We start from the raw sequence: 27,659 nt of genomic DNA, 5'->3' as shown, positions 1-27,659 counted from the left end.
TGGGTTGGTCCTGCCTCCGGTCCATGGCGTTCCTACTCGGGTGATCAGTCCAGGATCCTTGAAGGCTCGTAAAGCCGGCAAACTAAAATCCTAGCAATAAGTCGCTGTCCAAGTTCTGAGGAGTGGGCGCAGTCGACAGCCTCTCGGGCTCACTGTTGGCTAGATAATTCACTGGTTAGAACCTCAGTTTCACTTTAGAATTCCGGAACTCCGGGTCCGCAGTTTTGAAGGTGAGTAACTTACTCCTATCACCCTTCCTCCCTTTTCTTTATTGTCCTTTTTCTTAATGTTCAGAACACGTCTTTTTCTCGTCTGTCCTTTAAAAGGGTGTAGGGAGGGGAGGAGAAGCTGTTGACAGATGGGTCTCATCTGACTCATAGGTGGGCTGTTGTGCGTGTGTTTAAATCATTATTTTGCCCGGCCTTTTCCCTGGCAGAGGTCCTGGACCAGCTGCTGGCTGGATCTGGAAGGGGGAGAGACAAGGACAGAAATGAGAAGTGGCCTCCTATACTTGGGACCTCCTGAGGATTTCTTATCCGGAGAGAAGGAGGAACTTTATTTCCTGCCCAGGTCTTTGTATTCCTTTTTAGCCCCACTGAAACCTGAGCTACAATTCTAAATTTAGGCCGGCCAGGAAGTTTCTTTTGCTAAGAGTGAAACTAGTGTCTAGTGCGCAGGGATCTCTGAAGCTCTGAAGTTTCAGTTTTTCCACTTAAATAGTCCCCTGAGGAGGGATGGGGGTGGGGTGTTTATGTGGCTTTATTATCAAAGGATTGGCTGTTTTTAAAGTCTTACCCCTCCCTTAAAAAAAAAAGTTTGTTTGTAAAGGGAGGAGAAAGAAATGGTTTATCCGTGTGAAGTCAAAAGGTTTATTATTATTATTATCATCATCATCATATTGTTCCTCATGGTGGACATTTTGACAGGTGCTGGAAGTGCCAGCTTCGTGTTTGAGCATTCCAAATTGGTCGGTTTGTTTTTCTCTTTAGAGTAAAACATCACAAAACTACTATTTTATTTATTTTTTAAGGCAATTTGGGTTAAGTGACTTGCCCAGAGTCACACAGCTAATAAGTGTGTAAAGTGTCTGAAGCCGGATTTGAACTCAGGTCCTCCTGAATCCAGGGCCGGTGCTCTATCCACTGTGCCACCTAGCTGCCCACAAAACTACTGTTTTAGAGCTTCCAAATGGTCTTAGTTTTAGAGGGCTGATAGCTGGAAGGAGCATTAGTGATCATTCTAGGTAATTCACTCCTTCCCATTCCCTTTTTTTACTGATGAGGAGACTAGAGAGGTTAACTATTTGTATATTTTTTCCCTTTTTTCTTTCTTTCTTTGTTTTTTGCGCGGCTATGAGGGTTAAGTGACTTGCCCAGGGTCAAAGGGCTAGTAAGCTTCAAGGGTCTGAGGCTAAATTTGAACTCAGGTACTCCTGAATCCAGGGCCGGTGCTTTGTTCACTGCGCCACCTAGCTGCCCTAACTATTTATATTTCGAGGAAACATCTGGGGAAGGAAGCTGAACCTGCCCTGATCCTAAACAAGTTCGTTCCCCACGGGCCTCATTTTCTTCATCTATAAAGTGGGCACAATAGTACCATTAGAATCTACCTTGGGGCAGCTAGGTGGCGCAGTGGATAAAGCACTGGCCCTGGATTCAGGAGGACCTGAGTTCAAATATAACCTTAGACACCTGACACTTACTAGCTGGGTGATCCTAGGCAAGTCACTTAACCCTCATTGCCCCTCAAGTATCTACCTCGCAGAATTGTGAGGAGTGTGCTTTTTAAATGTTAAAAAAAATTATGTCGTTTGTTTTTTACACTGTCTACGTTTACTACTGTATCTTTGTCTATCTCTCCCCACACACAACCTTCCAGAGAACCATCCTTTATAATAAGAAGGGGGATGAGGTGGGGGAAGTTCAGCAAAACTAAGCAAAATATAGAAAAAGTCTGATGTTATTATACACAGTGTACTATACCATGGATCTTCCACCTCTGCAAAGAAGGAAGGGGAGTGCATCTTCTAGTCTCTTCTACAGGCAAGGCTTGGTTATTATAATTACAGGGCTTTGTTTCAGGAGAAAAAACATTCTTTTTATAAAAAACGAATTTTTTCCCTATTTCTCACATTATCATGGTATCCCATGTATCCCACCCAATTCCCCTCCCTGAGAGCCATTCCATGTGACAAATAGTATTTTTTTAGAGAGAAAAAAAAAGTCAGCAAGACTATTGTTCAGTCATGTCTGACTTTGTGACCCTATTTGGGGTTTTCTTGTCAAAGATACTGGAGTGGTTTTCTGTTTCCTTCTCCAGCTCATTTTACAGATGAGGAAACTGAGGCAAACAGGGTTAAGTGACTTGCCCAGGGTCACACAGCTATGACGTGTCTAAAGTCAGATTTGAACTAAGATGAGTGTTCCTGACTCCAGGCCTGGCACTGTGACACCTAGCTACCCCAGCAAAACTGATGTTTGCATTCAAAAAGTCTGAAGACTTCGATGTTTAATGTTACTCCTTGAAGGGGTAGGGTGGAGGTATGTACTCATACCTTTTCACTCATGTCCTATTTGATCTTTATAATTCTGTTATATTTCCTTTTTTGGGGGGGTGTGTGGCGGGGAATGAGGGTTAAGTGACTTGCCCAGAGTCACACAGCTATGAAGTGTCTAAAGCCAGATTTGAACTAAGATGAGTGTTCCTGACTCCAGGCCTGGCACTGTGACACCTAGCTACCCCAGCAAAACTGATGTTTGCATTCAAAAAGTCTGAAGACTTCGATGTTTAATGTTATTCCTTGAAGGGGTAGGCTGGAGGTATGTACTCATACCTTTTCACTCATGTCCTATTTGATCTTTATAATTCTGTTACATTTCCTTTTTTTGGGGGGGAGGGACGGGGAATGAGGGTTAAGTGACTTGCCCAGAGTCACACAGCTAGTAAGTATCAGATGTCTGAGGCTGGATTTGAACTCAGGTCCTCCTGAATCCAGGGCGGGTGCTTTATCCACTGCACCACCTAGCTGCCCTACATTTACTTTTCATTTTCTGGTATGTCATTGTTCTTTCAAGTTACATTGTTATAGCTATTTTGTATATTGTTTCCATGGCTCTGCTTACTTCATTCTGCATCATTTCATGTAAATCATTCTATGTTTCTGTGTACTCATCATACACATAATTTTTTTAATGGCACAGTAATATTGAATTATATTCATGTACCACAATTTGCTTGGCAATTCTCCAATTGATGGGCATCCATTTTGATTTCAATTCTTAGCTATCATAAAAAGCATTGCTATAAATATTTTGGAATACAGAGAGTTCTCATTTTAGGGAAGTGGCAATTTATACATAATACAAATTCCCCTCCTCTTCATGTGGAGAAGGGAGAAAGGTAGGAAAAGGGAACCAGCACAGGGTTCGAGAGAAGTAAGAGCAAAGAGGAAGAATAGGCAGCAACAGATTCTGGGGGACACACATGGACACAGACAGGAGAGGGCAAGGGCCTGGGAACAGGGCAACACAGGCTGGGATAGAAGGGGTACCTCAGCCAGCCAGGTGGAAGACAGATGTGTTGCAGGGCAAAGGTTTCCTCTTTGGCCAGCTGCACTAATGGTGGGGTTCCCTCTGCCCTTCTGCTTTCACTTGGAGGGGTTTTTTTTCTGGTGGGGGACTGGGCTGCAGAATGCAGAATTGAGGGGCAGGTGGGGAGAGAGAGAACACAGTACTGTAGTATAAATTTAACATAGGTATTTTGGGGAAATGTGGATTTCTTTCAGAATTCTTTACCTATTTAAAATGTATTGTGGAATGTGACATGAGACCAAAACATTCTTTTTAAAATTCAATTTTATTTTATTTTTAAATGAGAAAACATTCTTTTAAATAAAACTTTCATTTGGAACCTGTCCTTTTGGATTGCTTTCGGACTGTAGAACAGAAAGGGCAGAAAGATTTCCTAGACCATCATACTGTAGCACATCCTGATTTGCCTTGGAACAAGATAAATCTTTATAAAAATCTTTGTTGAGGGGTAGAGTCAAGATGGCAGAGTGAGAGGTCAGCAACATTGCCTCAGTTCCCCCAAAACCTCTTCCATAATGACCTAGAAAATATACCAAATAGGGGCAGGTTGGTGGCACAGTGGATAAAGCACTAGCCCTGGATTCAGGAGGACCTGAGTTCAAATCCAGCCACAGACTTGGCACTTACTAGCTGTGTGACCCTGGGCAAGTCACTTAACCTTCATTACCCCACAAAAGAAGAAGAAGAAGAAGGAAATATAGAAAAGAAGTATGAGCAGAAAAACCAAGAAAAAGTCACAGTAAGTCATTTTTCCATCCCAGGGTAGCTTAGGAAGATTGATAGAGAAGTCTGTAGACACTGGGTGGTGATGGGCAGCCAGGCGAGCCAGGAGCACAGCACAGTACAACAATATTGGAAAGCAGTACAGTGCTCAGGGAAAATAAGGAGACTGATCACCTGGGCAGAAAGAGATCCCAGGGGACCCCTGTACTAGCTATGGAAGCTGGAATGAGTGCCTCTAGCATCTCTGTTGCCCAGCTCTGTTATCTAGTTCCAGGTTACAGTTCCACAGTGGAGAAGAGAAGTCATAGTCAAGAGGAAGCAGAGGCCTTACCTGTGAAAGGAGCAAAGTGCAGAACAGGAGGGTAATAAACAAACCTCTTCCCAGATCATACCACATTGGAAGCATTGAGAATTTACAGACCCTTAGACTGAGCTATGAAAGCAGAAGAAGGGAAATCATTCCCCTCTGAAGTGAACAGAGCCTAACTAACATAAAGTCCAAAATCAAAAAGTAGGCTTGAATAATGAGCAAACAGGAAAGAAAAGAACCTGATCATAAAAAGCTACTATGGTGACAGCAAAACTCAAGACACTAACTCAAAAGACAATGACATGAAAACATCTACAAAAATAGCCTCAGAGTAAAATGAAGATTGGACCCCAGAAAACAGCAACAAAAAGACCACTAAGAATTCTTTTAAGAGTTAAAAAAAGTTTAAAAAAAAAAAAAGAAAAAAGTGATTTAAACCACCAAATAATACTGGTACAAGAAAAATTGGGGGAGGGGGGAGGAATGAGAGCTATGTAAGAAAATTATAAAAAGAGATAATCACAACAAAAGGTATCATCGACAATAAACTAATATCAATACTGAACATATATGCACTAAATGTCATAGCACCCAAATTTCTTAAAAGAAATATTAAATGAGTTATAGGAAAAATTAGACAGTGAAAGCATACTAGTGGAGGACCTCAATTTGCCCCTTTCAGATATACACAAAACTAACCATAAAATAAACAAGAAAGAACTTCAGAAGATGAATGTAATTTTAGAAAAATTAGATAAAATAGACCTCCAGAGAGTATTAAATAGGAATAGAATGGAGTATACCTTTTTCTCAGCTGTGTGTGGCACCTTCACAAAAATTGAACATTTATTAAGGGCATAAAAACCTCACAAACAAATGCAGAAAAACAGAAATATTAAATGCATCTTTTTCTGACCACAATACAATAAAAATTACATTCAATAAAGATTCTCCAAAGCATAGAAATTAATTGAAAATTAAACAACCTAATCCTAAAGAATGAGTGGTTCCAAGAAAAAATAGTAGAAGCAACCACTAATTTAAATTAAAATAATGATAACACTGAGACCACAACATTTGTGGAATGTAGGCAAAGCAATATTTGGGGGAAATTTTATGTCTCCAAATGCTTACATCAATAAAAGAGAGAAAGAGCATATTAATGAATTGGGCATGCAACTTGAAAAAAAAAAGAACTAGAAAAATAACAAATTTAAATCTTCCACTTAAACAGCAAAAGAGAAATCCTGAAAATCAAAGGTGAGATTGATGAAATTGAAAGAAAAAACCATTGAGCTAATAAAATTAGGAAATAGTTATATGAAAAAAAACCACATGATAAAATAGATAAACCATTGGTTAATTTGATTTTTTTTTCTTGCGGGGCAATGGAGGTTAAGTGACTTGCCCAGGGTCACACAGCTTGTAAGTGTCAAGTGTCTGAGGCCGGATTTGAACTCAGGTACTCCTGAATCCAGGGCCAGTGCTTTATCCACTGCGCCACCTAGCTGCCCCGGTTAATTTGATTTTTAAAAAGAAAGAAGAAAACCAACCCAGGATCAAAAATGGAAAGGGTGCATACATAGCCAAAGAAGATGAAATAAAAACAAATATTAGTAGCTATTTTGCCCAACTATATGCCTATAAAGTTGACAATCTAAATGAAAAGTATAAATATTTACAAAACTATAAATTTCTCAGATTATCAGAAGATGAAGTAGAATACTTTAAAAACCCTATTTTAGAAAAAAGCAATTAAACAAGTCATAATTGAATCCTGTAAGAAAAAACCCCAAGACCAGATGGATTTACAAGTGAATTCTACAAACATTTAATGAACAATGAATTCCAATAGCATATAAACAGGAAAAATAGGTAAAGAAAGGAGTCCTATTATATTCCTTTTATAACAAAAATATGGTATTGATGCCTAAACCAGGGAGATCCAAAACACAGAAAGAAAAACAATTTCTTGGGGCAGCTAGATGGCGTAGTGGATAGAGCACTGGCCCTGGATTCAGGAGGACCTGAGTTCAAATCCGGCCTCAGACACTTAACTCTTACTAGCTGTGTGACCTTGGGCAAGTCACTTCACTCCAATTGCCCCACAGAAAAAACAAACAAACAAAAAAAGAAAAACAATTTCTCTAATGAATGGTGATGTAAAATAAAATAAAATATTAATAAGGAGATTAGAAAAATATATCACAAAGATCACACACTATGACCAAGCTGGATTTTTACCAGGAATGAAGGACTGGTTCAATATCAGGGAAAAATGTAATATCAATAACAAAACCCACAAAAATCATATGATTATTTCAATAGATTTAGAAAAAGCTCTTGACAAAATACAACACTTATTCCTATTAAATACACTAGAAGGCAAAGGAATAAATAGAGCTTTTCTTTTTTTGCGGGGCAATGAGCATTAAATGACTTGCCCAGGGTCACACAGCTAGTAAGTGTCAAGTGTCTGAGACCAGATTTTGAACTCAGGTCCTCCTGAATCCAGGGCCAGTGCTTTATCCACTGCACCACCTAGCTGCCCCATAAATGGAGCTTTTCTTAAAATGATAAGTAGTATCTATCTAAAACCAAGAACAAGCATTATCTGTAATGGGGATAAACTAGAAGTCTTTCCATAAGATCTGGGATAAAGCAAGGATATCTTTTATTACCATTATTATTTAGCATTGTACTAGAAATGCCAGCTATAGCAACAAGACAAGAAAAAAGTAATTGAAGGAATAAGCAAAGGCAATGAGGAAACAAAACTATCACTTTGCCGATGTTATGTTTACTTAGACAACCCTAGTGAGCCAACTAAAAACTAATTGAAACAGCAACTTCAGCAAAGTTACAGGATGTAAAATATGCCCACACAAATCATCAACATTTCTATATATGTCCAGCAAAACCCAACAGGAAGAGATAAAGAAATTCCATTTAAAATACCTGCAGACAGTATAAAATACTTGGGGGTCTATGTGCCAAGATACACACAGGATCTATATTGTTGTTGTGGTTTGTCCTTCATTCTCAAAGAGGACCATGACATTGGGGTGATGTCATGACTTGCAGTGAATTGGATTTAAGTGAGAGAAGGATGTGCAAAATCATCAACCTCATTCTCTCCTCCAAAGCAGTGTGACTCCAGTGGCAAGATATATATCAGGACAACTGGAGATGGCCCCAGATGTTTAAGGCAATTCAGGTTAAATGAATTGCCCAGGGTCACGAGTGTATGAGGTTAGATTTGAATTCAGGTTTTCCCAACTTCAGGGTCAGTGCTCTATCCACTGTGCCACCCAGCTGCCCCTAACATGAACACTATTACAAAACACCCTTCATACAAATAAAGACAGATCTAAATAATTAGAAACATATTAATTGTTCATGGGTAAGAAGAGCCAGTATAATAAAAATGACAATACTACCTAATTTAGTTTACTTATTTAGTGCCATATCAATCAAACTATCAAAGAATTATTCTATAGAGCTAGAAAAAATAATAACAAAATTCATGTGGAGGAACAAAAAGTTAAGAATATCAAGGGAATAAATGAATTAAAATTGTGAAGGGGGTCTAGTAGTACCAGATGTTAAACTATACTACAAAGCTGTAATCATCAAAGCAATTTGATATTGGATAAGAAATAGAGTGGTTGATCAGTGGAATAGATTAGGCACACAATATATAGAAGCAAATGACCACAGTAGCCTAGTGTTTGATAAACCAAAAGATCCCAGCTATTGAGGCAAGAACCCACTATTGAACAAACACTGCTAAGAAGTGGAAAGTAGCCTGGAAGAAACTAGGCACAGACCAACTTCTTATACTGTATAACAAGATAAGCTCAAAATAGTGAATAATTTAGACATAAAAGGTGATATTATAAGCAGAATAGTGGAGCTTGGAAGAAATTACCTGTTAGATCTATGGTGGAGTGAGAGTTCATGAAAGAATGAGAGAGAGAGAGAGAGAGAGAGAGAGAGAGAGAGAGAGAGAGAGAGAGAGAGAGAGAGAGAGAGAGAGAGGTTTATGGGGTTAAAATGAATACTTTTATTTATGTAAAATTAAAAAGATTTTGTACAAACAAAACCAATGCAGCCAAAATGAGAAGAAAAGCAGGAAACTGGATGGGTGGGTGGGAGGAGAAGAACCTTTGCAGCAAGTTTCTCTGATAAATGTCTCATTTCTAAAATACATATGAAACTGAACCATGTATGTATAAGAATGTATAAGAATAAGAGTCATTCCCCAACTGACAAATGGTCAAGGGATATGAATAGGAAGTTTTCAGAGGAAAAAAATCCAAGCTATCAATAGTCAATGTGAAAAATTCTCTGTCAATAATTATAGGAATGCAAATTAAATATCACCTTATACCTAGCCAATTAGATAAGATGACAGAAAAGGGAAATAACAGATGCTATAGGGGATATGGGAAAATAAGCATAGTAATGTATTGTTGGTAGAGCTGTGAACTAGTCTAATTCTGGAGAGCAATTTGAAACTATGTCCAAAGAAGTATAAAATTGGGCATACCTAGCAATGCCACTACTAGGTCTACACCTCAAAGAGATCAAAGAAATAGGAAAATGATCTAGATCTACAAAAATATTTATAATAATTCTTTTTGCAATGGCAATGTATTGAAAATGGAAGGGATGCTTATGAATTGGGGAATGGCTTAACAAGTTATAGCATATGAATGTGATAGAATATTATTGTGCTATAAGAAATGAAGGAGATGATTTCAGAAAAACCTGGTAACACATATGAACTGATGCAAAGTGAAGTGAGCACAGGGGGCAGCTAGGTGGCACAGTGGATAAAGCACTGGCCTTGGATTCAGGAGGACCTGAATTCAAATCCAGCCTCAGATTTTTGACACTAGCTGTGTGACCCTGGGCAAGTCACTTAACCCTCACTGCCCTACAAAAAAAAAAAAGAAGTGAAGTGAGCATAACCAGGAGAACAATGTATACATTAACAGCAATATTGTAATGACAATCAATTGTGAAAAACTTAGTAATTATGATCAAGACAATGATCTACCACAATTCCATAGAGAATTGATGAAATTGAGTGTAGACTGAAGCATATTTTTTCTCTTTTTATTTCTTACTTTTTGTTTTTGGAGGGGGGAGACATAGCTAATGTGAAAATATATTTTGCATGACTTCATATGTAATGTATCTCAATGGATGGGGATGGGTGGATAGAGGTAGAAAAAACCATGAAATGTAATAGAAAAAGAAAAGTCAAATTTAGCTGAACAGGTTAAAAGTTAAAAAGTTCAGGAAGGCTGAAACCTTGAGGAAGTAAGTTTTTCCCCACTCCAGGCCATTCTCCACTCAGCTGTCAAACTGATCTTCCTAAAATACAAGTCTTATCATGGTCCCTACACTCCCAATCAGTAACTTCCAGAGGCTCCCTACAGCCTCCAGGATCAAATGAAATCCTCTGATTGGCTTTTTTTCCCCCCAGGGCAACGGGGTTAAGTGATTTGCCCAGGGTCACACAGCTAGTAAGTGTCAAGTGTCTGAGGCTGGATTTGAACTCAGGTACTCCTGAATCCAGGGCCAGTGCTTTATCCACTGTGCCACCTAGCTGCCCCAGTAGCATTCCCTTTGTACATCAGCTTTGAATCACTGCTTGGACTTGTTTGTGGATCCATTCTAAATGGTCAACTTGGGAGACAAAGGGAGGCTGCTTGCAGGAGGTGGCACCTGAGCTGACCCTTGAAAGATTCTGATAGGCCAGAAGATTAGTTACCTACCAGTCTTCTTGGTACTACCAATTGTCAAAGAAAAATATTATTACAGTACTCTGAGTTTTAGGTACAGATCTAAACATTTTAATTAATTTAACATTATTGAGGCAGCTAGGTGGTGTAGTAGATGGAGTGCTGGGTCTGGAAGTCAGGAAGACCTGAGTTCAAATTGGGCTGTAGACACTTAACTGTTTGATTCTGGGTAAATCACTTAAGCTCTGCTGGCCTCAGTTTCCTCAACTGTAAATTTGTGGTTTATAACAGTACCTGTTTCCCAGGAGTTGCTATGTGACAAATGAAAAACCCCCAAGAGACAAAGTATCTGGGTAATTAATAACCAATCTATTAATTAGGGTAGCTAATAATAAATTGATGATCAGTAGTTTCAAAAAAGATAATTTTTATAAAGTGCTTAGTGTAGTGCTTGGCACATAATACGCTTGTTTTCTTCCTTTCTTCTAAATTCAAGCATTGTCTGCTTGAGAGAGAAATGCTCAAACCATCAAAGTCTCTTTGTGCTTTGTCTCACTGACCTCTGATCCAAGACAGTTTGATGTAACATTTCTAGGAATCTTGAACAATATGGTCAAATGTAATATTTTACTTCATCTATTAGAATATTAGTTACTTGATCTTCTGAAATTCTTCAATTCCTTCTATTCCACTAACCCCTTAAGAGTTCAAAGGGACCCCTTTCCAGTAGTCAAGTCAATTAGTCAAGTCCACTGCCATTTGTTAAGCACCTACTATATGCCAGGCATTGTGCCTTCATTCCTTCAGAATGGAAGAGCAGGTATTGTTGGGGAAATCAATAATCTTAACTGGACAAGAGTTCTAAATTTGTTCTTGTTCTAAGTAAATTCTTATTCTAAGTTTAGTTATCAAACTCTATTTTCCTAGGGTCTTAGCTTAAAAAAATTTTTTTTTTGCAAAGTGGTTTACATATGTTAGTTATCTCATTTGATCTTTACAACAGCCCTGTGAGGTAGATATTATCTCCATTTTACAGATGAGGAAACTGAAGTCCAGAGAGGTTGTGACTTGTACAAGATCACAAAGCTAGTAAGTGTCTGAAGCAGGATGTAAACTCAGGTCTTCCTGACTTCAAGTCCAGTGCTCTATCCACTGATTCTTTATATACTTCCTAAAGGAAAAAGTCTGAAAAGGACCTTTGAATGGAGAAATAGTTATTTTCATAATATTTTGTTTTGTTTTGTTTTTGCAGGGCAATTGGGGTTAAGTGACTTGCCCAGGGTCACACAGCTAGTAAGTATTAAGTGTCTGAAGCCAGATTTGAACTCAGGTCCTCCTGAATCCAGGGCCAGTGCTCTATCCACTAGGCCACCTAGTTGCCCCCTCATAATATTTTAATTTGAACTAAAAAAGAGGTTCACCATCTACAAGAGGGGTTGACCATCTACAAGAAGGGTCATAATTAGCATTGGTGGAAGAAATATTCATACCAAAAATTCACATCTGTTTCGAAGTTGTTGGTACTTAGTTCATTGATAAGGAGTGGTTCTAACCCAACATTTAGAAACATTAAAAAATTTTTACTTTAAGATTTTCTGTTGTCATGGGAGTTTCTCAGCCTTCACACTGTTTTTGTCAGTATTGAATAGCAGAGTTGGAAAATATTAAAACTAAGAATGGAGTAGAACTCTGCTAGGCCAATGTATTCTTCCCTTACGTTCTGCAGTATTCTTGTTTTCTTAAATAGTCATTATACTCTGAAGGATTACAAATTTAGGCAGTGTTTTCCCCACTGGTGGTTGATTTTATTTTAATTACTTTTATTAATGCTTTTCCCCCCTCTTTTACACTAGAGAAAGAACCCCCCTCTCTTGTGATAAAGAAAAAGTTAAAACAGCTGAAGTTTGATGTTGTTATTCAGTCCTTTTCAGTTATGTCCAATTCTTCATGATCCCATTTGGGGTTTTCTTGGCACAGATACCGGACTGGTTTGCCACTTCCTTCTCCACCTCATTTTACAGATGAGAAATTGAGGCAAATAGGTTTAAATGACTTGCCCAGGATCAAACAGACATAAGTATCTGAGATCTGATTTGAACTCAGGTCTTCCTGACTCCAGGCCCAGCAATCTATCCACTATACCACTTAGCTGCCTCAATAAGATTAAGTTAATAAAAATGTTAAATTTTTGCCTGAAACACAGCTAATAAATATCTGAGAACAGATTTGAACTTAGGAAGAGCGCCACCTAGCTGCATGCCTGATAGGATAAGCAACATTCTGAGTCCTTTGTCCATTTCTATACTGAAATGTTTTATCACCTCTATGGTAGGTTTATGTTTTTTAATTTCAAAACTGTATTAGCCACTGGAATAGGTAAGAAGCCAACCCTTCCCTGGGATGGACAAGAAAAGCCAAGGATTTTTAATCTTGGGTTCAAATACTAAACTTCACAATTGCAGTATTTGAGAGGTAAGGAGAAAAAGATTCTGTGACTTCAAAAGTTTTAGTGGACTTTAAGTTCAAGATGAGTCAACAGTGTGACATGATAGTCAAAAAAAGCTAATTCTATCCCAAGCTTCATTAGGAGAGACATAGTGTCCAGAACAAAGCAAATGATAATAGATAGCATGTTTGTTTCTGGGTTCCACATTACTGAACAGGGTCAGAGGAGGAATGTAGTGCAGCACGATGGTCTTGGAAACATCTTCTTTCTCTGTCCTTGTGCAGGAGAGCAATATAAAATAATCATGCCCAAATAACTATCTTCAAAGATCTGAAGGACTAGCATGTGGAAGAAGGGTTAAATTTGTATTGTTTGGCTTCAGAAAGTGGAAAGATGCAGAGAAAAGAAAACCTCCCTAACAAGTTCTTCCTCTCTGGAAGGTGTCAGCAATCTGAAATCAGATAATAGAGGCATCAAGGGATAGTGGAAACACTATGGCATCTAAAGCAAGAAGATCTAGGTTCTGATCCAGGCTCTGTTGGATAGCTTTGAGATATTGGAGGTGACTTCACATCCTCTAGATCTGTTTCCTCATCTTTGAAATGAAAGGGTTGGAATAGACCCTAGACATCCTTTCTTTCTTTCTTTTCTTTGTTTCTTTCTTTTTTCCTTCCTTCCTTTCTTCCTTTCTACATTTTATTTTTGTCCAATTGTATATAAAAACATTTTTTAACATTCATTAAGTTTTTGTTTGAATTCCAAGTTCTCTCCCTCCCTCCTTTTTTCTCCCTAACCCCCATTGAGAAGGAAAGCAATTTGATATAGATTATATGTGTGCAGCTGGACATCCTCTCTAGCACTGGATTGATGATTGATTGCTTGTTAGAAATATTTTAGAAGCTATTCTTACTCTGGTCTTATTTAGACTTCAGAGATTCCTTCTGATTCTGTGATCTTCCGGAGAATCTGGTCAGGAAATCGAAATAGCAACACCTCTGATTCTAATGAAGAGTTTGAATTCTAAGGCCTCTCTCTTCCTGCCCAGCAATGTACCGAAGACATGAACACACACACACAAAAGAATATCAATTAAGTAGTTTCTGCCCACATGGAGATCACACACACACACAAATAATTGCAATACAGTGGATTATATAATAATAAGTTAGAGCTATTTTTGTTCAAAGGATAGAAGGAAAACAATTTGGATGAGTGTGGAGAGCGAATAGCAGCAGGAAAGCCTTTTCCTTGAAAATGATCACTCCTCAAATTGTCTTGAAGAACTTTGCCTGGATCTTTTCTTTTAATCCATATTTTATGTCATATTAATGTATGTCCTCCCAACTCCTCCCCCCCCATCCCCACTTTTACATCATAGTCTCCTTGAAGAAAAAAAAGGACTGTTTCATTTTGTAGTGTGTTTGTATCCCTAGGCCTAGCATTGTGGCCCTATACTTGGTAGGTGCTTAATACACATTCCTTAAATTAAATGGAGGAAGTGACTTTTTTTGTGTGTGTATGAGGCAATTGGGATTAAGTGACTTGCCCAGGGTCACACAGCTAGTGTCAAGTGTCTGAAGTCATATTTGAACTCAGGTCCTCCTGAATCCAGGGCCGGTGCTCTATCTACTGGCCACCTAGCTGCCCCCAGGAAGTGACTTTTGAATTAGGGTAAGAGTCCAATAGTCAGCTAGAGAGCATTCTGCGTGGGATCACTGTAGACAAAGGCACAGAGAAGATAAAGAGCAGAATTGTTCGTCCGAGGCCAGGGTTCCTGAAAGATGTGTTGGGAGTTAAGGATGGGAAGTATAAATTTGACGTAAAACCCAGAGGACATGAAACACCATGCAAAAAGTTTGGACTTTATGCACTACGGAATGGGTAACCTTTGAAAGTTCTCCCCCCCCCCCCCTTAAATAAGGTAGGGGTGGTGTGGGTGTGTGTGTGTAAATGGTGGTGGTGGGGGGAGTAGGAGGTGATCTTGGTAGAGATCTTGGGTCCCTAGGAAGAAAGGTTCTGGGCTCGCTTCATCCCCACCCCTTCCACGTTCTTTTGTTTTTGTTTTTGGCGGGGCAATGGGGGTTAAGTGACTTGCCCAAGGTCACAAAGCTAGTAAGTGTCTGAGGCCGGATTTGAACTCAGGTCCTCCTGACTCCAGGGCCGGTGCTCTATCCACTGTGCTACCTAGCTGCCACCTTCCACGTTCTTTTTTTTTTTTTTTTTTTTTTTTTTTGCTGGGCAATGGGGGTTAAGCAACTTGCCCAGGGTCACACAGCTAGTAAGTGTTAAGTGTCTGAGGCCGGATTTGAACTCAGGTACTCCTGAATCCAGGGCCAACGTTTTAACCACTGCGCCACCTAGCTGCCCCCTCCACGTTCTTTTAATGAGGCTGTATTCTGTGGTTGAGTCATTGTCAAGGCGGGGGAGCTTTAAATTACACGTGGCGGTTTTACCGAAAACTGTAGGCGTCCTGGTAGTTCTCTGAAAATTCCCCCCCTACGCTTGAGTCTTGAGGGTGAAGGCATTTCGTAGGAAATATGAGCTGGGGACTTCATGCTCTGCCGAGCAAAGGGGTCAGCCCCAGGATACAGACTTGGCTCTGTATATGCAGTACTTTCCCCTGCCCTCTTAATTCCTCTGGAAGAACAGAATGATGAGGAATAGTCCCCGGCAGACAATTCGGGTTCCGAACCACGTTCGAGAAGCGGAACAAAGTACAGTGGCTCCGCCTTACTTTTGGGACCCACTTAAAATTTCCTGCTTCCTGTTTTCTCATCTGCTTGGCCTGCGGGGCGAGACCGTCTCTTCCAGCGCGTAGCTGGGGCAACTGTTGCTTTAGGCAATTACAAACTGTGCTGTTTCTGCGTCTCCCCTGTGGCTTACCTCCGTGGCCGATGCCAGAGCGCTGGATGCCCAGGCCTTACGCCCTGTGAGTACAAGGGAGCACTCTTCCCTTCTCCCTGTCCCGGCAGAGTTGAACTTAGCAGGCGGACAGTGAGTGATTAACCAGAGGACCCGGACGCAGCGGGTTCCAGGTCTAGACTTCCGCCAATTGTAGTGCTGCCATTGAATTTGAACTTGAGAGCCTTTTTTACGCAGCCTTGGAGCCTGTGGACTAAAACAAACGCTTCTTTTCTGAGTTATAACTGCTACCTCCCATAGAATTACTTGTTGGTGCAATGAAATGCCTTGTAAGAGCTTTAATAAATGGTTTTCGTTCATTTATTAAGCACTACTGGTTATATTCGAGATCAACAAAAGGGGCTAAGAATGAGAATAACTCGCATTAGTTTATATTTATGTAGATTTATCCCAGGGGTTCTTAATTATTTTTCTTTGTCATGGACTGCCCTTTTGGCGGTGTATTGAAATCTTTGGAGCCCTTCTCAAAATCGTTTTAAATGCACAAAGTAAAATACATACATAGAATCACAGAGGAAAACAATTAATATTGAAATACAGTTATGAAAACCGAGGTCATGGCCCCTATCCCTACGGATAGACTTAGTATATAGTCCCAGGGTGTTCCTGGAGGGTTCCCAGTTACCTAAATGCCTTAAAAAAGGAAGACAAAAAAGGGAAACTTTTTATTTATACTTGTATTTGTGTTCTTCCTATACCTAGCATCTGGTCCCTTTTACGAGCATTCGTCATTTTTTTTTTCTTTTTGGTGAGGCAATTGGGGTTAAGTGACTTGCCCAGGGTCATACAGCTAGTAAGTATCAAGTGTCTGAGGTCGGATTTGAACTCAGGTCCTCCTGAATCCAGGGTCGGTGCTCTATCCACTGCTCCATCTAGCTGCCCCCATTCGTCATTTTCGAGAGAAAAAAAGTATCTCTAGGGACAATTCCAGTCAAATTAATTATAAATCACTAAAAGACTTGAGTCAGAGAACCTCGTATGCTAATAAAATTATTTTGGTCATGCTAATGCTACTTTAGACACAAGAAAAATTTAACAAAGGCTTTGGTAAAAATAGAAAAGGACGATTTGGATTTTTTTCATTTGGATAGAAAAAGCCGTTCCTTGAGGGTAGGGATTATGGAAGTGAATATTTCTCTCTCTCCTTTTTGGACACTGAATATTTCTTGATTGCTGTCTGCTTCTCTCCTCCCCCCTCAAATTCTTCTGTAAAATTGAAATCATTATGTAATATAAGTACTATAGGATAATGACACTTGTTCAGCTTTCTTTATAGGGTTATTTGGCAAACTTAAAATTGCTATATAAAGGTGAACCCAAGACTGAGTCAGTAAGATCTGAGTTCAAATCCTGCCTCAGACACTTACTTAACTATGTGACTTTGGGCAAGTTACTTAACCTCTCTGAGCTTCAATTTCCTTATTTGTAAATGGGAGTAATAATAGCACCTACCTCCCATTGTTATTGAGAATCAAATGAGGTAACATATGTAAAGTACTTTGCAAAACTTAAAGCTCTATATAAATGATAGTAGTTCTTTTTAGCAGCTGTTTTTAGCAGTCAATGAATGAATAAACCAAAAAGTATTTTTTAACCCCTTATTATGTATACTGTGCTACTACAAAGGTAAAGACAGTCCCAGCCCTAGAGGAGCTTGATTATAATCTGTAGATTATTAGAGCCTAGCTTCTTAAACTGTGAGTGGAGACCACATATGGGGTGGAGTAACTGAATGTGGGAGTTAGTGTAGCCTTGGTTCTGAACACACAACATGCGCACTTTCCATTTCATCATGGGGCCAGGTAAAAATTTCTCAGGGTAAAAATTTCTCAGGCGAAAAGGGGTCAAGAGTGGAAAAAGTTTAAGAAGCCCTGCTCTAGAGGCCCTTGTATGGTGGGATGGACTGATTATTGGACTTGGAGTTAGGCAGACCTGAATTTGAATCCTGCATCAGATACTTATTAGCTGTGTGACCCTAGGCAAGTCACTTAACCTCTCTCTGCCTCAGTTTCCTGAGGGATAAAAATTACAACCAACTTCACTTGATTATGGGAATCAAATGAGATAACATATGTAAAGCACTTGCAGGCTTAAAGTTTTATATAAATGCTAGCCATTATTATGATAATGATATTATAATAATTTTATAATTATTATAATTATTTAAAACAACATCCATTGGGGAGTGACAGTCAGGTAGGAGAAGTTTGGTTTAGAAAATTTTACAGGGTCATAGATAGTTGATTGACTCCATCCCACCCAGGAACAAAAGTAAGATTGAGGTGATCATGGTTCTAGAACAGGAGATAGGGGTGAGGAGGTGTGGGCTTGTACATGAATGTTGAAGACCTTGGATAAGTCACTTTCTCAGATGTAAAATGGAAATAAGAATAGTAATAGCGTAGTTATATTACATTCAAGGTGAAAGCTATCAAAAAATGGAATAGATTTCCTGAAGATTTTTTTTTCATTTTAATAAACATTTTGATTTAAAGTTTTGAGTTCCAAATTCTATCCCTCCGTCCCTACCTCCCATTCCTTCTCCCCGAGGCGGTAAATATTCAGATAAAGGTTATACATGTGCAGTTATTTAAAACATTGCCATATTAGTCATTTTGTATAAGAAAAATCAAAGAAAGAAATGAAAGAAATAAAAGTGAAAAATGACATGTTTCAGTTTGTATTCAATCAATATCAGTTCTTTCTTTGGAGGCAGATAGTATGTTTCATCATTAGTCCTTTGGGATTGTCTTGGATCTTTGTATTGGTGAGAATAGTTAAGTTAGAAGGGAAGATGTTAAAATAACCACAAGAACATCATGGGATGTTGTAGAGGACATTCTTGCTTCAGGTAGACTAGATGATTTCTAAGGTCCCTTCTGACTCTGAGAGTCTCTAATTCTTTGATGGGAGAACTATAATTTACTTCCAGTTTTCCAGGGAGGGAATGGAAGGTGTCAACCAGACAGAACTAGCTTCTGACCTGTGGATGGTCAGAGCCAAACAGAAAGTCCAGAATCAAACAGAAGTTTAATTTCAAAGTGAGGGAAATCAAGGAGGAGCTATAGATACATGTGTCAGGCCCCATCCCTAGTGGGGGATCTGAGGCAGTGTGGGAAGATCTCAGTAGTTATACCAATGGCTACTCTGGGATCTATAGCCTTGACAATGAGGGGCAACAATGTTACAAGTTTGACTCATAGCAGGGCCTGAACATGGATATAGCCGGTACTTGTCTGAGCTCAGAGAACATCTGGTGCTCATCCAGATGATGAGATCATCCAGAGGTTTGAGTGCAAAGGGTTGTTGTTATGCCAAGGTTGGGGCACAGCTTGCTTGCTGGGCCTTAGCTCTGGGAAACGTATTCTCCTAATATCTTGACAAAGGAAGGAGAAGGGGAAAGGAGGGAAAAAGAAAGGGAATAGCTATTTATTAAGATTCTACTCTATGTGCTAAGGGCTTTACAACTATTATCTCATTTGTCTCTATTGCTCAGTTTTTTCCTTTCTATCAGTCAACAGTTGAGTACTTACCAACACATGTAAAAGTATGTTGTGCATAGTTCATTCTCAGTAAATGTGTACTAAGAGTGTGAATGTGTTTGTATCTCCCAGAGGGTGGGAAGGGCTTGGTCAAGGTTTACCAGCTTAAAGAATGAGGCAGGTCCTTGTTCTGGCATTAACTTTTCTTAATGGGAGGGTGAATTCCAAGCTCATATATTCCATGAGCTATACCCAAGGGATTGGCTTTTCAATAGAATGTAGCTGTTTAATAGCTGAGAGAGAAACTCAAGAGATTGTGTTGGTTTATGATTTACTGAACTCCTGTGCATCTTTGAAACCCCTCCAAAGACCCTCAGGGCCCCAGGAGAAGAGGAATCACATGGCCTCAGAGCTAGCAATGACACAGCAGTAGTGGAGAACGAAGATGACCTCAGTGTAGCCAATATTAACTAAGTTCTATGGCCATGCAGGAGCCAGAGCTGAGGAGCAGCAAAGGATAGAGCTATGATGTAGAAGAACAAATTATTACTGTTAGTTATGCAGTCTGTGGAGGTCCTGGGAAAAGGAGTTCACTCTGTCAACTACAAGTCCCTTCTCCTGTGGGGTCTATTCACTAGTGACTCCTAAAACCTTCCATTTTGGAAGAGTGGCCTCTCTCACTGGGTAGTGTGGTAAATCCAGAGTTCTGTATAGGTTCCTGGGGGAGATGGGAATTAATTAACCTGGACCGTTGTGGGAATGAGAATCAGTGCCAACAGTAACCAATATTAATATTAATCTAATACTGAGAATAAAGTACTTGGGAGTGATATTTTGGCTGGTTATGGGCTCAGGTGTGAGCTCTTTGTTCTTTGTAGTGGTTTGGGTTTTTTTTGTCTCATTGAATAAAATCTGTATGTTATTTCCATGTACTGTTCACCTTTAATGCTTCCATGTAAGTAGAGTGCCCTTTTACCTTTTCCATGGAAATCTATAAACTATAGGTTTCTTATATGTATTCCCAGCAGAAACCCTTGGAAGGGACATGAGTCAAAGAGAAAGTAATTTTTTTCATTTTTTTTTTTTTTGTATTTTTGTGAGGCAATGAGGGTTAAGTGACTTGCCCAGGGTTACACAGCTAGTAGGTGTCAAGTGTCTGAGATCGGATTTGAACTCAGGTCCTCCTGAATTCAGGACTGGTGCTTTATCCACTGCGCCACCTAGCTGCCCCCGAACGTAATTTCAGACACACAAATATGGTTTAGCTAAAACCCCAGAGATGAGGTTCCGTACTATATTTTGGGTTTCACATTAATGTCATAAGTTCCATATGCTAATAAAATGAGGAAGTACTTAAAAATTTTATTTATATCTTGTTTTACGTCACCTACATTTCCAATATATCTCTTTTCCCTTTTTCTCCCAGAGAACCATTCTTAAAAACAAAGAATAAAAAAGAGAAGGAAAAAAACCAGTTCAGCAAAATTAACCAACACAACAACTACAGGTTTTATTCTTTCCATCTATATTATTATAGTCATTGTATCATTGTATATTGTTTTCCTGCTTCTGCCTACAGTTTTGTATCATTTCATTCTGTATTAGTTCATTAAAGTCTCTGTGCTTCTCTGTTCTTTGTATTCATAATTTCTTACAACACAGTAATATCCCATCATCTGCCACTTATTTGACCATTCTCTTAACTGATAACCATCTATTTTGTCTCTATTTGTTGCTACAAGTGCTGTTAAAAATATAATGGTAGGGGCGGCTAGATGGCCCAGTGGATAGAGCACTGGCCCTGGATTCAGGAATACCTGAGTTCAAATCCGGCCTTAGACACTTAACACTTACTAGCTGTGTGACCCTGGGCAAGTCACTTAACCCCAATTGCCTTGCCAAAATAAATAAATAGATAGATAGATAGATAGATATTATGGTGTATATTCATTTTTGACCTTGTGGTATATGCCTAGCAGTGGGATCTCTGGGTCAAGGATATGGACTTTTTTTTTTTAATTTAAAATTTTTCTTAATTACATATAAAGAATTTTTTTAGTTCCAATTTTTTCTCCCACTCTCCCTTTCCTTTCCACTCCCAAGGCCAGCAATCAGTTTAATATAGGTTATACATTACTATCATGTTAAGCAGGATATGGACATTTTAAGTCACTTTTAGATTATTGTAAATTACTTGTCTTTCCACAACTCTTCCAATACCAACTTTCTTTTTTTGTTTGTTTGTTCAGTATTTTATTAATTTCCAGTTACATATAAGGATAGTTTTCAACATTTGTTTTCATAGGATTTTAAGTTTCAAATTTTTTTTCCACCCTTCCTTCTGTCCCTCCTCCCTAAGACAGAAAGCAATCTAGTATAGGTTATATATGTGCAATCACATCAAACGTATTTCTGCATTAGTCATATTGTGACAGAAGAGTCAGAGCATAAGGGAAAAACCTCAGAAAAGAAGAAAAACAGCCCCAAAGTAGAAACAGTATGGTTCAATTTGCATTCCTAAACCACAGTTCTTTTTTCTGGATGTTGAGAACATTCTCCATCATGAAATTCTTTGAAATTGTTTTGGACCATTGCATTGCTAAAAAGAGCCAAGTCTATCACCATTGTTCATCACACAACGTTGCTGTTACTGCATACAGTGTTCTCCTGGTTCTGCTCCTCTCAGTCAGCATCAGTTCATGTAAGTTTTTCCAGGTTTCTCTGAACTCCTCCTGCTCATCATTACTTTTCACATTGATTTTTTAAAACTTTGTGTTCTAAATTTTCTTCTTCCCTCCTTCCTCATCCCTCCCTATGAAATCCAGAAATTCAATATAAGTCATACATATGCAGTTATGCAAAACATCTTCTCATTAGTCAGGTTGTGAAAGAAATGGACAAAATACCTTTAGAAAGAGGAGCTAACAAATAAAATTATGCTTCAATCTGTATTCAGATACCATCAGTTCTATCTCTGTTGATGGTTTGCATTTTTCATATGTCCTTCTGATAGTATCCTGCTCATCATTTCTTTCACAGTTACTATTGTTAACTGTATTTCCCTCCATCTTAATCCTTCCCCTTGATATTTACCCTATTATCTATCTTCCTTCACCCTATCCCTCCTCAAAAGTGTTTTGCTTCTTACTGCTCCCTCCCCCAATCTGCTATTCCTTCCATTGCCTCTCCCCCCCCATCCCCTTCCTCTCCCACTTTCCCACAGGGCAAGATATATTACTATCCCCTCTTGAGTATGTATATTATTCCCTCTTTGAGCCAATTCTGATGAGAGTTAGGCTAACTCACTCCCCTACTCCTTCCCCATCTTCCCTTCTACTCCATAAGCTTTTTCTTATTTCTTTTATGTGAACTACTTTTCCCCAATCTGCCTCTCCCTTTCTCTTTTTTCCAGTACATTCCTCTTATCCCTTAACTTTATTTTGAAGATGTCATCATGGGTCAGCTAGGTGACACAGTGGACAAAGCACCAGCCCTGGACCCAGGAGGCCCTGAGCCCACATCTGGCCGCAGACATAAGCCACCCCACCCTGCCTGCTCCACAAAAAACAAGGATAAACAAAAAATAAATGCTTTACAGATATCATCCCTTCATATTTAATTCACACCTGTGCCCTCTAAGTATGTTCCTTTTAGCTGCCTTAATAGTGAGAAAGATCTTATGAGTTAGGAGTAGTATCTTCCCATGTAGGAATGTAAACAGTTTAATCTTTTAATATCCCTCATGATTTCTCTTTCCTGTTTACCTTTTTATGCTTCTCTAGAGTCTTGTATTTGAAAGTCAAATTTTCTATTCAGTTCAGGTCTTTTCATCACAAATGCCTGAAAGTCGTCTTTTTCATTGAAGTCCCATTTCCCCCTTGAAAGATTATACTCAGTTTTGTGGGGTAGGTGATTCTTGGCTGTAGTCCTAGTTCCTTTGCCCTCTGGAATATCATATTTCGTGCCCTCCAGTTCTTTAATGTAGAAGCTGCTAGATCTTGTTTTATCCTTACTGTAGTTCCACAGTATTTGAATTCCTTTTTTCTAGCTGCTTGCAATATTTTCTCCTTGACCTGGGAGCTCTAGAATTTGGCTATAATATTCCTGGAGGTTTTCCTTTTGGGATCTCTTTCAGGAGGTGATCAGTGGATTCTTTTAATTTCCATTTTACCTTCTGCTTCTAGAATATCAGGGCAATTTTCCCTGACAATCTCTTGGAAGATGGTGTCTAAGCTCTTATTTTGGTCATGGTTTTCAGGTAGTCCAATGATTTTCAAATTATCTTTCCTGGATCTATTTTCCAGGTCGGCTGTTTTTCCAAGCAGGTATTTCATATCACCCTCTATTTTCAGTTAGATTTGCTTTACTGTGTCTTGGTTTCTCATAAAGTCACTAGTTTCCATTTGTTCAATCCTAATTCTTAGGCAATTATTTTCTTGAGAGAGCTTTTCTATCCCCTTTCCCATTTGGCTTTTCAAACTGTTGACTTTTTTCTCATGATTTTACTTCATTGCTTTCATTTCTCTTTCCATTCTTTCCTCCATCTCTCTAAATCTTCCTTCTATCTCTTCTGTTTTTTCTTCAAAGTTCCTTTTGAGTGCTTCCATGGCCTGAGATCAATTTATATTTTTCTTGGAAGCTTTGTTATTATCTCCTTCTTCTGAGGGTATATTCTTATCTACCTTTCCCCCAAAGAAGTTTTTGATGGTCTGCTGCTTTCTCTGCCTGCTCATCTTGGCTGCCTATTTCTTGGCTTTTAACTCATTCTTAAAGTGTAGTACTGCTTCCAGGACACACTGTTCTGAGCTATAGCATGGCCCAGGAGGTGATTGGGCTTCTCAGCCTGACTGGCTTGTGAGTAACCACAGCCGCTTTCTCTTTGACCCGGAAACAGAAGTCTGAAATCTGAGTCTCTATGGTCGGAAGCTTGGCATGCCTGGGCTCCTCCCCCACTGGGCCACTTCTACTCGATTCAGCCCACTGGTTCAGAATCAGGGTGCTTTGCCCCAACTCCAGCAGAGACTGTAGCCACTTCATCCCGGCCTACCACTGAACGCCCTCACTGGTCCACGAGTTGAGCTTCAAAAGAAGCCGCTGGTGCTGAAGACTCCGAGGTGCACTAGAAGCACTGTCTGTTCCTGGCTGGGGCTGGACCATGTGCTGAGCTGCCCCAACTTTCTATATTTTGTTGTCTTAGCTAATTTGCTGACTGTGAGGTGAAACTTGGAGGTTTTATGATTTGCATTTCTTTTATTTCATATGGCTGTTAGTAGTTTGCAATTCATTTGAGGTTTGTTTTCATATCCTTTGATTACTTGTATCAGTTGAGAAATGGCTTTTAGTCTTATGCATTTTAGGTTAGTTTCCTATATAGCCTGGATATTAAGACCTTTGTCAGAGCTATTTGATGCAAAGATTTTTTTTTCTTTTTTTCTTTTTTTTTTAATTCTAATTTGTTTTTTTAAGAATTTATTTATTTAGTTTAGTTTTCAACATTTGTTTAGATAAGATTTCCAATTTCAAATTTTTCTCCCTCCCTCCCCCTATCTCCCCCCTCCCCTAGACAGCAGGTAATCTGATATAGGTTATATATATATAATAACATTAAACATATTTCTGCATTAGTCATGTTATGCGAGAAGAATCAGAGCAAAAAGGAAAAACCTCAAAAAAGAAACACAACAGCACCAAAAACAAAAGAAATAGTATGGTCCAATCAGTGTCCATATTCTACAGTTCTTTTTTTTTTTTTCCTTTTCTGGATTTGGAGAGTCTTTTCCATCGTGAGTCCTTTGGAACTTTCTTGTATCATTGGATTGGTGAGAAGAATCTAGTCTATCACAGTTGATCAACATTATATGTTGATGATACTGTGTACAATGTTCTCCTGGTTCTGCTCACAAAGATTTTTTGCCTTTTTTGGGGGGGGGGGGCAATGAGGGTTAAGTGACTTGCCCAGGGTCACACAGCCAGTAAGTGTCAAGTGTCTGAGGCCAGATTTGAACTCAGGTCCTCCTGAATCCAGGGCCAATGCTTTATCCACTGTGCCACCTAGCTGCCCCCAAGATTTTTTTCTTAATCTCTTCTTATCCTAGTTAAATTGATTTTGTTCATGCAACAGCTTTTCAATTTCATATAGTTAAAAAAAGTTATCTCTTTTATCTTTTGTGATTTCCTCTTCTTTGCTTGGTTAAGGGTTTATCCCTTAGCCCTAGCTGTGAAATTAGTTGCTCTATTTCTTTGCTAGCTTTTTGTGGTATGACTTTTAATATTTAGGTCACATATTTGTTTTTAGCTTATGATGGTATATAGAGGTATAGTGTGTTCTAAATCTAATTCCTCCTCAGCTGCTTTCAAGTTTTTCCGGCCATTCTTGTCAAATAGGGAGTTCTTCCCTAAGTGATTTATGCTCTCAAGTTTATTCAATTCTGGGCTATTAAGTTCAATTCTTTCTAATTCTTAGGCAGTGATTCTATGATTCTGTGTTTTTTTGAGTCAGGCAGAATGATGTAGTGACAAAAATTCTGTTAAAAGATCTGGGTTCCAGTTCTAGCTTTGATGTTTACTCTGTGTGCATGGGACAAGACATTTAAACTTTTGGGCCTTGCTTTTCTCATCTGTAACATGAGAATAAAGCTCATACATAAAAAAAGTAAAAGTATTTTGGGGAGGGCAGGGAAATGAGGGTTAAGTGACTTGCCCAGGGTCACACAGCTAGTAAGTGTCAAGTGTCTGAGGTCAGATTTGAACTCAGGTCCTCCTGACTCCAGGGCTGGTGCTCTATCCACTGCATCACCTAGCTGCCCCCCAGTAAAACTATTTATTAAGCATTTAGTAAATGTCAGGTGCTCTGCTTAGCACAGGGAATACAAGTAGAAGTAAGCAAGAAAGCCTCTGTTCTCAAGAAGTGTCCATTCTAATAAGAGAAGACAATCCCCTTCATGAAGGACTTAGTCTGGGCAAGAGGAGGCAAAAGTTCACCTATGAGAACCCATTTTTCAGAGTACAAGATCCTTTTGGGAAGGGCTTGAAATTATGGTAAGAGTGCCATTACTTTAAAAAAAAAAAAGAATGCCATTACTTCACTGTACCTTTTGTGAGGAGGATACTTTATCTAAACCTTGAAGTGCTTGAAGTAGGACAACATAATCTTTGTTGATAGGATCCTCAGTAGGTTGTCCATGGGCAAGGATCAAAGGAGGAAGGAGAGGAGAAATTTTGAAATTGTAGTCAGTCCAGTATTAAGTCCAATTTTCATCATTCCCAAACCTGGCCAACCACTGCTCCTTCTAATTTTTCTTTGGCCACTTGATGCTCTTTGGTAGTACGATCTCTATTGCCCCTCCCCCCACTTCCATCACAAAAAGAAACGAAACTGATTCTAGAATTTTTGTCCCACTGGACTCACTGAATCACTATGACAAATTAATTCTACCCCATTGTTTTCTAGATTACTTGAAGGTTAGGCTGCTATTTAATCCCCAAAGAATGCCCTTTATATGTATGTAGTCATACTTTGGTCAAGGTAGCATGGGGAAGCTAAAGTTAAAGTATCAGTAAATTCTTTTTAAATGAGCAAATGCTTTTCTGGGACACATTGTGAAGGGCTGAGTTATCTGGCACTCATAGTGGGAGTTACAGGAAGTTTCTGTAAAACTCTGTAAAATTTCTGTTGATTGACCTGGAAAAAAAAGATAAAAGTACTAAAAACAATGGAAATCCCCTTTTAAGGTGAGCCTGTTGTTGGAAAATCCAGGAAAATCTGGTATTTTAATATGGAAAGATAATCCATATGCTTATGGTGAAGGGAGCTGGAAGAATCCCTTTGTCTCCTGCCTAAGGGAAGATTTGCAGCGACAACTGATGTTGGGAAAGAGGTGAGTGGGATCTGAGCTAGGGAGGGACAGAAAGAAACATGCATACATATTTTATTTCCTTATATGTCGGCAAAGGCTGGGAATAAAATGGACACACCTTATGAATAGGAGTAAAATTGTCTTTTACTTTGAAGAGAAGATCTATACTCCAACTATGTCCTGAATGTAGGTAAGCAAAGTTGTAAAAAGAGAAACTCCCTGAAGGCAGGGTCTTCAATTGTTTGTTTTTTTTTTTCCTCAGCACCCACCATAGTGTCTTACACATAGAAAGCCAATAATAAATCTTTGTTGAATTGAATTGAGTCTATAGTGGGCCTCACCCAAGGACCCATTGCTGGAATCCTAAAAGGATTATTGCAGGTACCCTAAAAGTTTGAACCTAAATTGTAGCATGAAGGTATTTAATAATTACACCAAAGTATTTAGGATTTATCTTTGATCATAGATGGAAAGCTGAAAGTTATCAAAGAGGATCCATATTTTACAGACATGGAAACTCACGCCCAGGGAGATTAAGTGCTTTACATAAGGTAGGCTCACATCAGGTTAGTAA

At 39.0% G+C, this 27,659-nt stretch overlaps 1 protein-coding gene across 5 annotated transcripts in view; it reads left to right on the top strand.

The window, feature by feature from the left end:
* Positions 1-14: 14 nt before the first annotated feature.
* The window catches only part of CFLAR (CASP8 and FADD like apoptosis regulator), a 79,978-nt gene continuing 52,333 nt past the window's right edge, over positions 15-27,659 (top strand). The window contains exons 1-2 of one of the 5 annotated variants that reach the window (XM_043996901.1): positions 15,340-15,754; positions 20,656-20,736. The gene's annotated coding sequence lies outside the window, so the exon portion shown is untranslated. Of the gene's footprint in view, positions 231-14,560; positions 14,707-15,339; positions 15,755-20,655; positions 20,737-27,659 lie in introns of those variants that run through there. The other 4 variants (XM_043996898.1, XM_043996900.1, XM_043996899.1 and 1 more) reach the window with 4 other exon arrangements.

The sequence above is a fragment of the Dromiciops gliroides genome, chromosome 3, assembly GCF_019393635.1.
Source record: "Dromiciops gliroides isolate mDroGli1 chromosome 3, mDroGli1.pri, whole genome shotgun sequence".
Classification (NCBI taxonomy): Eukaryota; Metazoa; Chordata; class Mammalia; order Microbiotheria; family Microbiotheriidae; genus Dromiciops; species Dromiciops gliroides.
Note: the sequence above shows the minus strand (reverse complement) of the source record. Positions and strands in the feature narration are given on the sequence as shown.